The sequence below is a fragment of the Chionomys nivalis genome, chromosome X (assembly GCF_950005125.1).
Source record: "Chionomys nivalis chromosome X, mChiNiv1.1, whole genome shotgun sequence".
NCBI classification, from domain to species: Eukaryota; Metazoa; Chordata; class Mammalia; order Rodentia; family Cricetidae; genus Chionomys; species Chionomys nivalis.
The window spans coordinates 23,548,047-23,561,638 of NC_080112.1; positions in this window are offsets into that span (position 1 = coordinate 23,548,047).

Sequence of the window (13,592 nt, forward strand, 5' to 3'; positions counted from 1 at the left end):
TAATCACCTGTGACTCCAGTTCCAGGGGATCCCACACTCTCTGCTGGCCTTCACAGGCACAAGGCACGCAGGTGGTGCACATACACACATGCAAGCAAAACACTCATGCACACAAAATAAATGCATACTCTTTCTTTAAAGACTCCAAAGAAAATTGAGAAGTATCTTGGTAAAAACCCAGAAATACCCCAAGGGAGACCCACAGACTCATCTTTGCCAGAGGCTGAAGATGCCATGAAGTGGATCTGCTTCCTCTTATCTCTTTTCCCATAAGGGTGTACCCCTTTCCTGGAAGCTACATTGAGACCTTGACTGACACCATGAGGACCTCAACACCTGGAATGAAAGCTGCTTGACTGGCTCATCCCAGCCTCACCTCCTCCTACTAAAGAAGCCTTATTAACCCCAAGACAGTGAGACTGTGTTATCTCACTCCGAGTGACCCCTCCTGCTATATAGGAGTGCTGCCTTCTATCTCCCTTAAGCTCTCGGTAATAAATAATTCTTTTTAAAATGAGTTTGTCAGCTCTGTGATTTTATTCTTTTTATTTGGGAGACAAGAACTTGAAAGCCTCTGGCTTGGGTGCCTCTGGTGGCCACTGAATCTCCAGGACTTTAGCCTCTCAAACTAAGCACAACAGAGCAGGGAAAAGGGTCTGTCACACCCAGAGACAGGCAGATACTCAGGTATTAGATCAAGCAAGTCCCTCCTTGGGTTATTTGATTAATGAAACAAGAGATCCCAGGGAACTGGAATTCCCCTGGGGATCACATCCTGTAAGGTGAGAAAGCCTAATGCCTGGGCCAACCCCAAAGGAAGTTTTTCTGCTGGAAAGAGATTTACAACTTGCCAGCCCCCCTTGCAGGATACTGGATACTACAGTGATGGGTCAAGTGGCAGGACCACACTTTGACTCCTAAGCTGTTCCTAACCCTGGCCCTGTTTAAACTGCAACCTCATGTCAAGACCCTGAAGGCAGACTAGGGCAAGGACAGGTCATTGAGTCCCATTGTCCATCTTTCCAGTGCGGCCACACTGAGGAAATCTCATTTATCTGCTTTTTGCTATTAATTTACATTTTAAATTGGCTAGTTGAAGACGGTTGATCCAATATGAATTGTTTGGCACTGGCTGTGTACTAAGCCTGGTAGCAGTATTACAATAAGGGTACCAGTGCGTCTGTTGCCGTATTTGATCTCCCTTCATTCTCAGGTTGTTAAGAAAAGAAACTCAGTAGTGAATACTGGTTCTTTCCATGATCTGACCCTCACCTGACTGTGTGCACTCTATTAGATACCATGCGGCACTCCACCCATCCATAACAAAGACTTAGAATTAGGAGCAATAACCCTGGTGATGAGAATAAGGACCTACCCAAGATTTAAAAGTATTGAACTATGTGCATAGATGTTACCCAGTAGACCTTGAAATAATAATAAAAGAATATGTTTCTCTAGGTGTCCTTCCTTCATAAGGGGGTATGAGCACTTAAATTTCTCATCATCTCAACACTTTTAATTCTATAAACAAATAAGTAAGCAAGCACCATGCTGCATTGTCCCATATTCAATGGGAAGCAGTGAGAAGAAAATAGGTGTCCAATCTCAATGAACATGGAATGAATAATTGATAGTAGGGTACATACCAAATTACGTAACTATGAACCAACGATATTGACTGAAATTTATAGGGATATGAGAAATAAGAATGCAATCTAAATAGTGCTTTTGCAGAGATTAAAAATCATGGCTTGGCCACCTTTCCTATACATTGTAAACTGAGCAAACACATATAAAAGGCCTGTGATTTCTGCTGTTCTTCCTTCCCCTGATCCTTTAACAACCCACCCTTTTCACATGGTTATCTACCTCCCCAAAAGAGACATCTGAGCTTTAGTCTCCCTAACCACGAATTTAGCTGGCAGCGGCTGAGTTCTGAAGCTGGGCATTTGTGTTTCAGTAAGCAATGCGGGGCTGGCTTGAACTTGAGTGGCAAAGAAACTGGCAGAAGATCCTCGCCCTGCAAATATTCTAAGGAACGGACATATATTTGGGGCAGTGTCTCAGTTAGGGCTTCCATTGCTGTGAAAAGACACCATGCCCGTGGCAACTCTTATCAAGGAAAACATTTAATTGGATGACATAGAGTTTCAGAGGTTTACTCCATTGTCATCATAGAGGGAAACATGGTGGCATGCAGGCAGACATGGTGCTGGAGGTGGACCTAAGAGTCCTACCTCTTGTCTTCAAGGCAACAGGAAGTGGTCTGACATACTGGGCATGACTTGAGCATACAGGAGACCTCAAAGCCCATCTACACAGTGACACACTTCCTTCAACAAGGCCACACCTATTCCCACAAGACCACACCTCCTGATAGTGCTACTCCCAATAGCTTATGGGGATTAATGACATTAAAATTACCGCAGCCAGAGAACTTCAACTCCAAGTAAGTAGCACAGGTATTTGCAGGTTATTCCTGCCTGTTATCCCACCAAGAACACTGAGACTCCTGAGAAAATAGTGGTTTGATTGTTAGGAAGTTAGGTAGGAAAGTAGTTTCTTCTGTTAGTTAGACATAGGACCAAGATGGACAGATAAACACGGGTCAACTGCAGGGTTTCAAGCTTTGGTAGCAAGTGACAAGAACAGGCTAAGGGAGAAGTGATGAGGTCTTACATCACTGTGTGGTCATGTTTGAGAAGCAGTCTACAGACCAAGTTAGTCATTTAAACGCTAATCCCTGGTATGTGCCCCTCAGTCATTTGCACAGTGATCTGAAGATAAATGTTGCCACTTTGAATACTGTAGCCCTGTGTGGACAAACTAGTATAAAAATGATACCAGAAGAGAATCTGTTTCATTTGTAACACCAAAAATTCTTTAGCTTTACTAGTACTATATGTAGGTTGGATTTTGCAACTGAAACGTTTCCTTACCCCATAAGCTTATGTGTTTGAACATGTGGTCCACAGGGTGTTGCATTGTTTTAGAAGCTTGATGGGCCTGTAAGAGTTGGAGCTGGAGAAAGTGGTTCATGCCACACATGACTTCCGGGCTTGTTTATTTCCCTTTCTTTTTTTACATTTGCTTATTTGTGTGTGGGAAGGACACTTATGGGACCATAGGACTGAATCCCAGTTCACAGGCTTCATGGCACACACCTTTACTTGCTGTGCAATTTGACCAGCACAGACCTGATGGAGGAGGGTCATCTGTCTATGTGTTACTCTCACTGGTTAATAAAGAAACTGCCTTGGCTTTTTGCTAGGGCAGGATTTAGATAGGTGGAGTAGACAGAACAGAATGCTGGGAGAAAGAAAACATATTCGCCATGGAGCCAGCCACCAGGTCAGACATGCTGAATCTTTCCTGGTAAGCCACCACCTTGTGGTGCGACACACATTTGTAGAAATGGGTTAATCAAGATGTGAGAGTTAGCCCATAACAGGCTAGAAGTAATGGGCCAGGCAGTTTTTAAAAGAATACAGTTTGTGTGTTATTTTGGGTGTAAAGCTAGCCATGTGGGAGCCAGGCGAGACGAAAAGCTGGCCTGCCCGCAGCTCCTTCTACATTAGCCCTCAGTTTTTATAGCCCTGACTCCACTTGCTGTCTATTCACTGATTCTTGGCTGCTGAACACAATGTCACCAACTATCTTACCCTTCTACCACCATGCGTAACCTTTGACCTATAAACAAAGTGCATCCTTCCTCCCACTAGATGCTTCTTGTCAGATATCTAGCCACGAGAGCAGAAAATAATGAATGCAATACACAAGGGACAAATCAACAGATTCCCCTAAAATATTGGAGTTTTCTCTAGGTTCAGGGTAGATGGAAACAACCTCAGTTGAGCTCTAATGAAGCCCTCCAACTCCTTCCTGACTTCCTGTCCCTCTTTCCTACTACCAGCTTCTCCAAATTCTCTACCATCTGTTTTCTAAGACAAGGACATTTCACTTTCTGAACTCCTCAGACCCTTAATAATAAAAGCCAGCACTGACTAGAGAGTCTGTCTTGCAGGTCAACAGGACAGTGAAATAATTCCATCTTCATCTCTCAAAATAATACATGTACTGGCTTATGACAGTGGATGCGAGGAGAATGGTAGAACACAATGTGATATGAACGTGGACGGATGGAGTATAATGGGCCTGGAAAGGTGCTGTGGGGATGGAGGGATGGAGCCTGACGATGAGGCTTGGGGCATGAGGAGAATCAACCCATAGTAAGTTTTATGAAATAACATGAAGAAATCCATTGCTTTCTAAAGAGATTTTTCAAAAGAATGCTACTCAGTTTTCTTTCCTCTGGCTTTTTGTCCAGGTTTTTAACCTTTTTATAACTTACATTTTAAAGATACATTTCCTCCTTCCAGCCCCTCCCTTGTCCCTCAATTGTCAAGTTGATAGGCTCCTTGTCTTCAATTATTTTACATTTGTATGTATATATTATATATAATATATACACATATACATACATGCACACATACACATACACGCACACACACATACATACACATACATACAACCTGTTGGGCCCATGTTCTGTGTTTGTCTGTATATATTTCAGAGCTGACCGCTTTGTATTGGATAACCTATCAAGGGACTCAGCTCTGGGAGAGACTATCTCTCTTAGCAGTCCTTAGTTGCCTGTAGTTCTTTGACTAGGTGGGGCCCCATGAGATTCCCCCCTCCTGTATTAGCACATCTATCGATATTGTCACTGTTCAGCTCTTCTTGTTTATGCAGCTATTTCTAAGAGAGACAGTCTCACAGCAGGCTTCCCAGTACTCTGGCTCTTAAACGTTTCCTACCCTATCTTCTGAGATGTTCCCTGAGACTTGGAGGCAAGACCTGTGCTGCAGATACATCCTCTGGGTGTGGGCTTCCCGCAATCTATTGATCTCTGCATTGTGTCCAGTTGTGGTTTCCTGTGATCGTCTCCATTTTCTGTAGAGACATAAACTAATAAATACCCCAGTATTAGGTTCAAGACGCCTCCTTTTCAGGGGCTTTCCAGGGTAGTCCAAGCGACTCCCTGAGCAATATAGGATATTGCTGTTGACCTTGAATAGCATCCCCCACACTGTTTCTCAGGGGTTGAAAGTAAGTCACTATTTCCGAAAGAATTGCACACTTAGAACCCAGGACTCCTATTATTCAAGCTGGATCTAATTGAAAGCCTCCTTTCTGAGATCAAGCTTCCACAGTAACAGAAAGTACTCTGCCTGCTGCCAAAGGAGGGAAGCAGTTAACATTCCTACCTAGCTGGGACCCTTAGAGGCCAAAGAAGTGACCAGCACACTGACATGTTGCTGGTCACCTAGATCTGTGTAATAGCACATGAGGCCTTCTCGACAGAAGGGAAATCATGCTCGATACTAGAAATCTGCCCATCTCCCTTGGTGCTGAGGTCCTGGATCTTAGAAATGAATCTATTATCACCACATTGCTAGACTAACATAATTCCTTAATTACGTTCCAAACCTCATCCTTATAACCACAGGTAAGTATAGCTATTATGTCTGGTACTTTTAAAATCCATTTCTGCAATAAAGGACACTTCTTAGGACATATTCTGATCACAACACAATGGCTGAAATCACTTTCCCATTTTGAAAGAGTCTGAATTTCCATGTCTTTCATAGACAGTAAAGCTATATTTTAGCAAGAAATGACTCACGCTTACTCTTGTTTGGTTTTCTGGGCATTTTGCCTTGTGATCCAAACAAGGCCCCAAGGATGAGTGATTAGCAGGGAAGATCGATGGAGCTGAAAGAGGGGGAATGCCTTAAATGTGGTCCAGCGAGCATACACCTGGGGGATGCCTACACAGCTAGCTTTGGTGGCTTTGGCATCCTATCACTGCTGTTTTCAATCCTGATTTTGTGGCATAGGCACTGTTAGCCCCTGCATCCTTCCTAATGATCCACTTATCAATTCTTGCTCACTGATGCATGGAAATTGAATCCTGTCATCCAAAGTGTCAGCACTAGATATGAAATGCTTATAAAATAGTAGTGTGGAAAGATATTCGTTTCCTTGATCATGCCAATCGAGAAAATTAAATGCATAAATTAATATATTCAGTTTAAGGACATTTTAAGTAAAACAGAAATGTTTTAAATACTGTCATGTTTACTTTGTAATTACCTTTATTGTCATAACTTTACATTTTCATAGTAATATGTTACTTTAAATGTTAAAATCATTCAGTTTTAAGGAAAATATGTCACCATTCTATAAAGAGTTGAAAATTGCTTTTTTGGTTAACTTTGGAGACAGAGTCTCACACCGTAGCCTAGTGGTGTGGAATTCTTTTCTGTATGCTCTGAATACTATTGTTTAATAGAGAAATTGTCTTGGACCCACACAGAGCAGAATAGAGGTAAGCAGGATGTGGGGGGGGGGACTAAACTGAATGCTGAGAGAAAGGAGACAGAGTCAGAGAGAAGCCATGTGGCATGCCACCATAGACAGATGCCAGAACTTTACCCGGTAAACCACAGCCTCATGACGATACACAGATTAATGGAGGTGGGTTAATTTAAAGATAATGAGTTAGCCAGAAATATGCTTAAGCTACTAGCCAAACATGATTGCAAATAATGTTTTCTGTATGATAATATCGGGAGTCTGGACAGCCAGGAAACGAACTAGCAACCTCTCACAGCAGCCTAGGCTGACGTGAATCTCTCTGAAGCTCAGTAGGCACTCAAACTGTCAGTAATCCTCTCATGTCAGGCTTCTGGGTGCTAGGATTACAAGTGTGAGCAAAAGCCTGACTGAATCCTGAGAAATACGAACTTGTATGTCACTTGCTGTGGACCGTTCTTCCTATACTGAGAGATGACACTGAAAATGAGTTCAAATTCCCAGTATTTAGCATCTGATAAGCAACTTGTCACATAATACACAGTAGACTAGTTATGATGTCTATCCTGCTAATTCCATATTGGAAAGTAGTTTTCCTTTGTTCTAAGTGGCACAGTAAAAGACTATTTATCTATTTATTGGTATTTTTTGAGACAGGGTTTTTCAATGGCTTTAGCGCTTGTCCTGGAACTCACCCTTGTAGACCAGTCTGGCCTTGAACTCACAAAGATCCGCCTGCCTCTGCCTCATGAGTGTTGCAATTGAAGGTGTGTGCCACCACTGCTCAGCTAAGATCAGGTATTTCAACACATAATCATATATACATGTTGAAGCAATGAGACATATGTCTGACTATCATAACACAAAGATGATCACAAAGACATATAGAATAGCTTCACATGATAGGATGAAAAGAAGTGGAAAACCCAGGATACTCTTCTTGTCTTGTGAGGGCGGGAGCACTGCTCCAGGATTTCCAGAGCCTGACAGTACAACAGAAGCCATGCAGCTCCTTGTAGTCATGAAGACATTCACTGCTGTGCAGAGCTTCGTAAATCATTGACGAAGTCTGTCCAAAAATTTATCTGTGAATTTAAACTTTAACAAACATAATTGACAGGATTATGCTGATTCAATAATTTTTCCCTCAGAAAGATTTTTTATCATAGGTTTTTGAGCCCTACAACATTTGAAATTAGGGAACTTTGAGTAAATGACCCAATAGGTGCCTCTCTGAGGCTAGGGCAATGGTAAGATAGTAACGAGTTGTCTTAGATTCATCATGAAGTAAATCAACACTAGAACCGAAGTTCGGGAGCACTCTACCAGCAGGGTACAGGATAAAGGCCCAGTTTTTCCTCAGCGTGAACGAAAGTGGAACCCATGGTGGCATGAACATTATCCTACACTGAAGGATCCACTATGAGATAAACATTTTCTAAGATCAACTGTCGTACTTGGGCTGGAGGAAAGCCAAGCCGAGGCTCCAAAGAACTTCTTGTCCTCCTGGCAGACACCAGCTGCACCTCTGCCAGGGATATACATACAGGTATTGGAAATTGACAGAAGGGAAGTACATGTTCCATCAGCATAGAGAAGTAATTTTGAGATCTTACATACCACCTTTATAGAAACAAGCTCGGCCTGGGAACTGGGAATTTTATATGTATACTTAATGGAAGACACATCTTTGCAAGCAGAGTCTGAGCATATTGTTGTCCTGGCAAGTGGATAGATGTCTGACCTCAAAGAGGGACATATCTGTACATGAGTTTTATCACTTCATACTCAAGGGATCAAATACCTCTCAGTCAAATTCCTCCTCTGTAGAGTGTAGAGGGGCCGGCCTCGGTAGATTGGCGTTTAGTGTATTTTGAGAGAAGAATATGTACTCATATTCCCTGTGACTACCGATTCCTGTTTACTTCATGTTGGACTGTGAAGTTCAGAAGACATGGGCTCTGTCTGAATCATCTTTCTGTATGGAAGCATATACAAACCATTTCCAGACAGAACCATTTCTGTATGTTTTTCTTGTGCATATTTAAACCAAAGCCTTCTAACCCAAGCTTGGGGTCTGTTGATGTGGGTCTTTCTCCCTTGTGACATTTGTCCAAAGGATTTTCTCCTGAGGCTTTGTCCTACACGGAGATATATTGTGCCAGAAATAATGAGTCCCCACTTTTTATCACTTGTCAACTTATACGCAATCATTTGGAGACACAGGCTGCAGACCTTATAGAGACAGAGCCTCTCTTGGTGGAAAGACCACAGAAGTTACACAACCGCATATGACAAGGCAGCCCTGATCCCAAAGTGCTTTAGACACAAGGAGCAGGCATGTCCTACAATCCAGAGTGTGGACTCCAAAGGCGCTGTGGTAGATGTCTTATGATTGACTCCTCTTTGTGTTTCTAGCAGTATTTCTAGCATTCATGAGAACGCCCAGCACATAGAGAGTATATGATAAATGCCTTTTGAATAAATGAATGAGAGCAACTGTGATATTTATACAACTATCCAAAAGAGGTATAAGCTAAGTAAGTGTGGTTCTAAAGGCATCTCAGTGTTCCATATAACATGATCAACCGTAACCCTAACCCAAACCCTAACCCTAACCCAAGCCCTAAGCCTAACATACTTCATGTGAGGAAGGCTGGATACATTCTACCTTAGTGGTGAGCAAACCAAGAACAGAGGAAGGCAGCAGATGACACCCAGAAACACTGTACTGGATCCTCCGGGGAGGAGTCCATGAGGGAGAGCTGCATAGTACTTATGCAGAGATGGTGATGAGTTCCCCATATCTTAGCTTCAATGGTCCAGTAGAATAGGAATTCTCATGAAGCACAAGGGAAAGCTAACAATCTGTCTTGAAGAAACTGTCTAGACTCTAGAGAGCTGCGACCTCCTAGTGAGAGACAGTGCCAACAGTGCATGGTAGGGGTCACAGCTTAAGGCCTCAGAAAACCACATTGTACTTTCAGTAATGGGCATGTTAAAGAGCACAAAACCAGGGGTGATGCAGGCAAGGAGTGCCTAGTGGTAATGACAGAGAGAGGAGAGATGCCAGGGAAAGCCTCTATTCTTGGTACTCAGCATTCTGCTGGATAACCATGAAAAATGCAGTTTCAAAAAGATTCCTACTCTGGATGGTGAAATGGTTCAGTATGCTAAGGACTCAAAACTGGAAGAGCCTTTAGATTTCTGCCACTTGTGCCACCCACATATCCTAAGTAGAGTGAATGCCCTTGAAGCAGTTCAGCTGTGGGGTGCTACTTCCTCCATGGTCACTCACTGCTTCACATCCTCAGAGGACTTTGACTCCCAGGACAGATTCATCTCTGACCTCACCTCAGGCTTCTACAGGAACCATGGGGATTCTGAAGAGACTCCCAGCCTGGGGACCGAGAATAGATGCCAAAGATCTTATCTGCCCTGCCCCCGCCCCACAGTCCTCCAAAGACATCACATAGCTGTAGTTATATCCTGTGTCAATAGTCTAGTTTCCCAAACCTGGTCCATGAGAGATTCACTAAAGATGGAAAGGGCTGAGGGCTCTAGGATACACAATTTCTAAATTTGTACTGCCACCTGGTGGCCATGCTGCTGAGATGCCAGCTAGCATGAAAGTGACACATTTTAATCATTTCCCTTCTTTTGGTAGAGGTAGAGTCCAGACCCTGACATTTATGCATGGTGGCAAGCTCTGCAATCCCCTGCACAGGAAAAGTCACCTTTAATGACTTTTTAATGAAAACGTTTTGAAGTTTTGGTTCTGGATATCATAAACCCCATATCCTTTCCTGTGTGTGAGGTTTTTTTCTTTTCTTTTTACCATGTCAGACATAGTCTTGAAGAAGTGCTTCCAACAGCAGCCAGCTTGTATTTCCCCTAGGCAGCGTTGAAATAGTGTGTATGCCTGCAGCATAGCCAGAACTATCAGGTAAGTTGTGTGGTGAGTGGAGGAAGCCCTGGGTGAATGTGTTCTTGACATGAACACGGCCATGTAAAAAACCACAATGTCTTAGACCAATAAGAATTGGTAAAACCATCCTTGGGTCAGGCTCAGAGGGATGGCAAAACCTTCAGAGATCTGACTTCCAATGTTGACAATGTGAGTGGAGATCATCAATCTTTCTCCTCTAGGATTTCTGCAGCCAGGGATCCCTTACAGAGGCCTCCTATAGAGACAGGCCAAAGCTGCCTCCTTGTTCAAGTGTAGATTATAACGCCACCTCCTGGACTCAGATGTGCTGGGTTTTCATGTTGCTGTTGCAGCTGATGCTCTCCACAGGCAACTAATCTGGGAACGTGACTATGTGTCTGACAACCTTCCTTACAGCATTGCTCCAGCTAAGTCAGTCTCTGGGCCCTGCAGAATGTGGCAATGTGAATTTCTTAGCAGTGTGATGACTTCTTCAAAGTGAATGGCAGGAGCTTAGAGTGGAAACTTGCTAGCATGGAACACACTATATAGACTAGGCTGGCTGCCTTCTATTCATAAACCCCACTTATCTCTCAGTCAGGATTGCTGGGATGAGAGGTGAGCTACACCACACACTTGAGAATACATTTAATGTCATGTCATCAGTGAGTTGGGCATCAACTCTGGATTTGGAGAAAGCACAAATACTCCATAACACTCCTTACATGGAATAGAATCTTTTTCAGCTGTTAGCATTCTCGATTTTGGGGACAGCATTGCTTTTGTGTCCTCTGGCATACCCATATTTGAAGGTGCTTGCTGCTGTCAGGAGCGCGGTATTGACATTTAGTTCACCGTCCTTGCCTCTGCTCTGCTGCTGGCCATATGAGGAGGGAGGATGGTGATGAATGAAACACAGACTCCTGAGAAAGGCCCACAATACCAGGGAGCAGTGGCAACAGAGAAGCTGCCTGAGGCAGACAGCTAGAGGGAGCAGCATGTGACAAGCCTCCTCTGTGACTGATAAGCAAGTGCTGGGGGACGGGTGTCTCTTCAGATACTGTGGGGCAGCAGATCACACACCCAAGCTCATTCTGGCTTCAGTGGCTCCCCCATTCTTACTGGGACAGGCTTGCTGCTGATCCCTGACACAGTATAATGAGAGGGTATTAAGGAAATCATACATGCTATTGTTCGGAGCAGCAGCCAGAATGCTGGCCCCTGCAGAGCTGTCACCATGGCTACCATGAGATTGCTTTCTATCAGGGGAAGAGTGACTCATGTAGTGAATTCTGTAGATGTCAGTGGGCACACCGTGCTTCATAAGGAACTCTGGCAGATTTGTCTTTAGGATCTGGGTATTGATTTGTCATTAACAAGCTGTTATTGACAGGTGTGCACAGACCTGTCAAATCTGCAGGAGACGGCAAGTACTGCTGTCCACACCCTGGGAGGATCTCGGGTTCTGGGGCATTGACAATGCCTTTGGCACATTAAGAACCCAGAACTGGGACAGTATCCCAGACCCTCCAATATGGAAATGCTTTCTGTTCATCCTTTGGACAGGAGCTGAGCACTTAGGGATGATCTTGCCGGAGAGGAAACACATACTCTACATTCTGGGTAACTTTTGACAGAGGGACTGGTAGGAAGAAATGGAGTTGTCAGGAAATGAGGACACTGGTTAGGGTCACTGATCATTGTCAATCATAGAACCTAAAAAACATAATGAGATAAAGCAAGGTCAGTTGATGCGGCCATAGACCAGAACTTATCTGTGTTTGGAAATGTGAAGTGAGAGCTGGTGTGTGCCAAGACTTTTCCTGGGAGACACAACACTCCTCTACTCATTCCAGATAGAAAGCCCACAACAGGACAAAGTACGGATAGCACCAATGTCCAAGTTAGTGAACCAAGGAGTTTTATTCGGGTTTCTTACAGGAACAGAAATGACTCAAAGACACAGCTGTTTCCACGTATTCCAGTCCAGCATTGGTGATGACTGCTCACAAAAGGGGGGAATCAGGAGTACACTGCAGAGCCTGCAGGCTTCTCAAATGCTCAGAAAGTGTCCAGGGACTCAGTCAATTTAAACCTCTTCCAAACTGCTCGGTTGATCTCTGGTTCTAAGACAGATGGACTTGGCTAGGGCTAGGCTTGTCTGAGAGTTACTTAAAGAATTTTTGTTGTTTATATTTGGGAAAGAGGGGCCTAGGGGATCTGATCAGTTTTAAGTACTTCCTGAAGGTATCTGGGGTTGTTTTACATCTGATTTTAGGAACTCCCCTGCAAGATTAAATGCTTCAATATCCAAAGACTGCAACAAAATTATAGCCAAGCTGTGTTTCACTTGAGACCTGAACCAACCATAGATCAGGGCCGTGCAGAAGGAAGGACAACCATATAGGGATTCTAAGGTTTGTGACTTGGGAGACTGGCTGAAACACTCTCTGGAGACATGTTTTAACTCTCAGGCACAAGAGGGAAAGGGAAATTGGGAGCAGGACGTGAACCAGTAGTGATGTTGGTAAAGAGCTCAGAAGTCTTTGGTAGATTTTATTAGAAATGCAAGAGGAGGTTCCAAGGACAATGAAAGATGTGGATCCAGAGACTAAGGGAAGGGAAGGGATACTAGGCAAATGGCTGGTGATAGACCAGTGTTTTTCTCTAAAAGGGTGATTTTCTACAGAGAAATTTGGGGACAGGTGGGACAACTGTTCTTTCTTGATTGTGGGCATCTTGCTGTTACATGTACTCATAGACACTGTATGCAGAAGAATAAGATGTATGGATTTGTTATGGCCCTGATGTGGGATACAGCTTTTGAACACTGTAAAGATTTATCCCTCATTTTTTAATAAAATGCTGTTTGGCCAGTAGTAGGCAGCAAGTATAGGTGGGGTAACCAGATTAAGAGAATTCTGGGAAGAGGAAAAACAGAGACGCAGTTGCAAGCCAGGCACAGAAGAAGCAGGATGAGAATGCCTCACTGATAAAAGGTACCAAGCCACGCGGCTAAACAGACAGGAATTATAGGTTACTTTAAGTTGTAAGAGCTAGTTAATAATAAGCCTGAGCTAATAGGCCAAACAGTTTATAATTAATATAAGCCTCTGTGGGGGGCTAAATTGCTGAGGGACCAGGTGGGAGAGAAACTTACATCTACAATGCCCAAAGTCTAGATCCCCAAAATACCACCGTGAGATTGAATCCAATGCAAAGGAAAGAATGTTTATTGCAAGTTAACTTAGACCTCTCCATCCATTTGGAGCAGCAGTAACAGCAG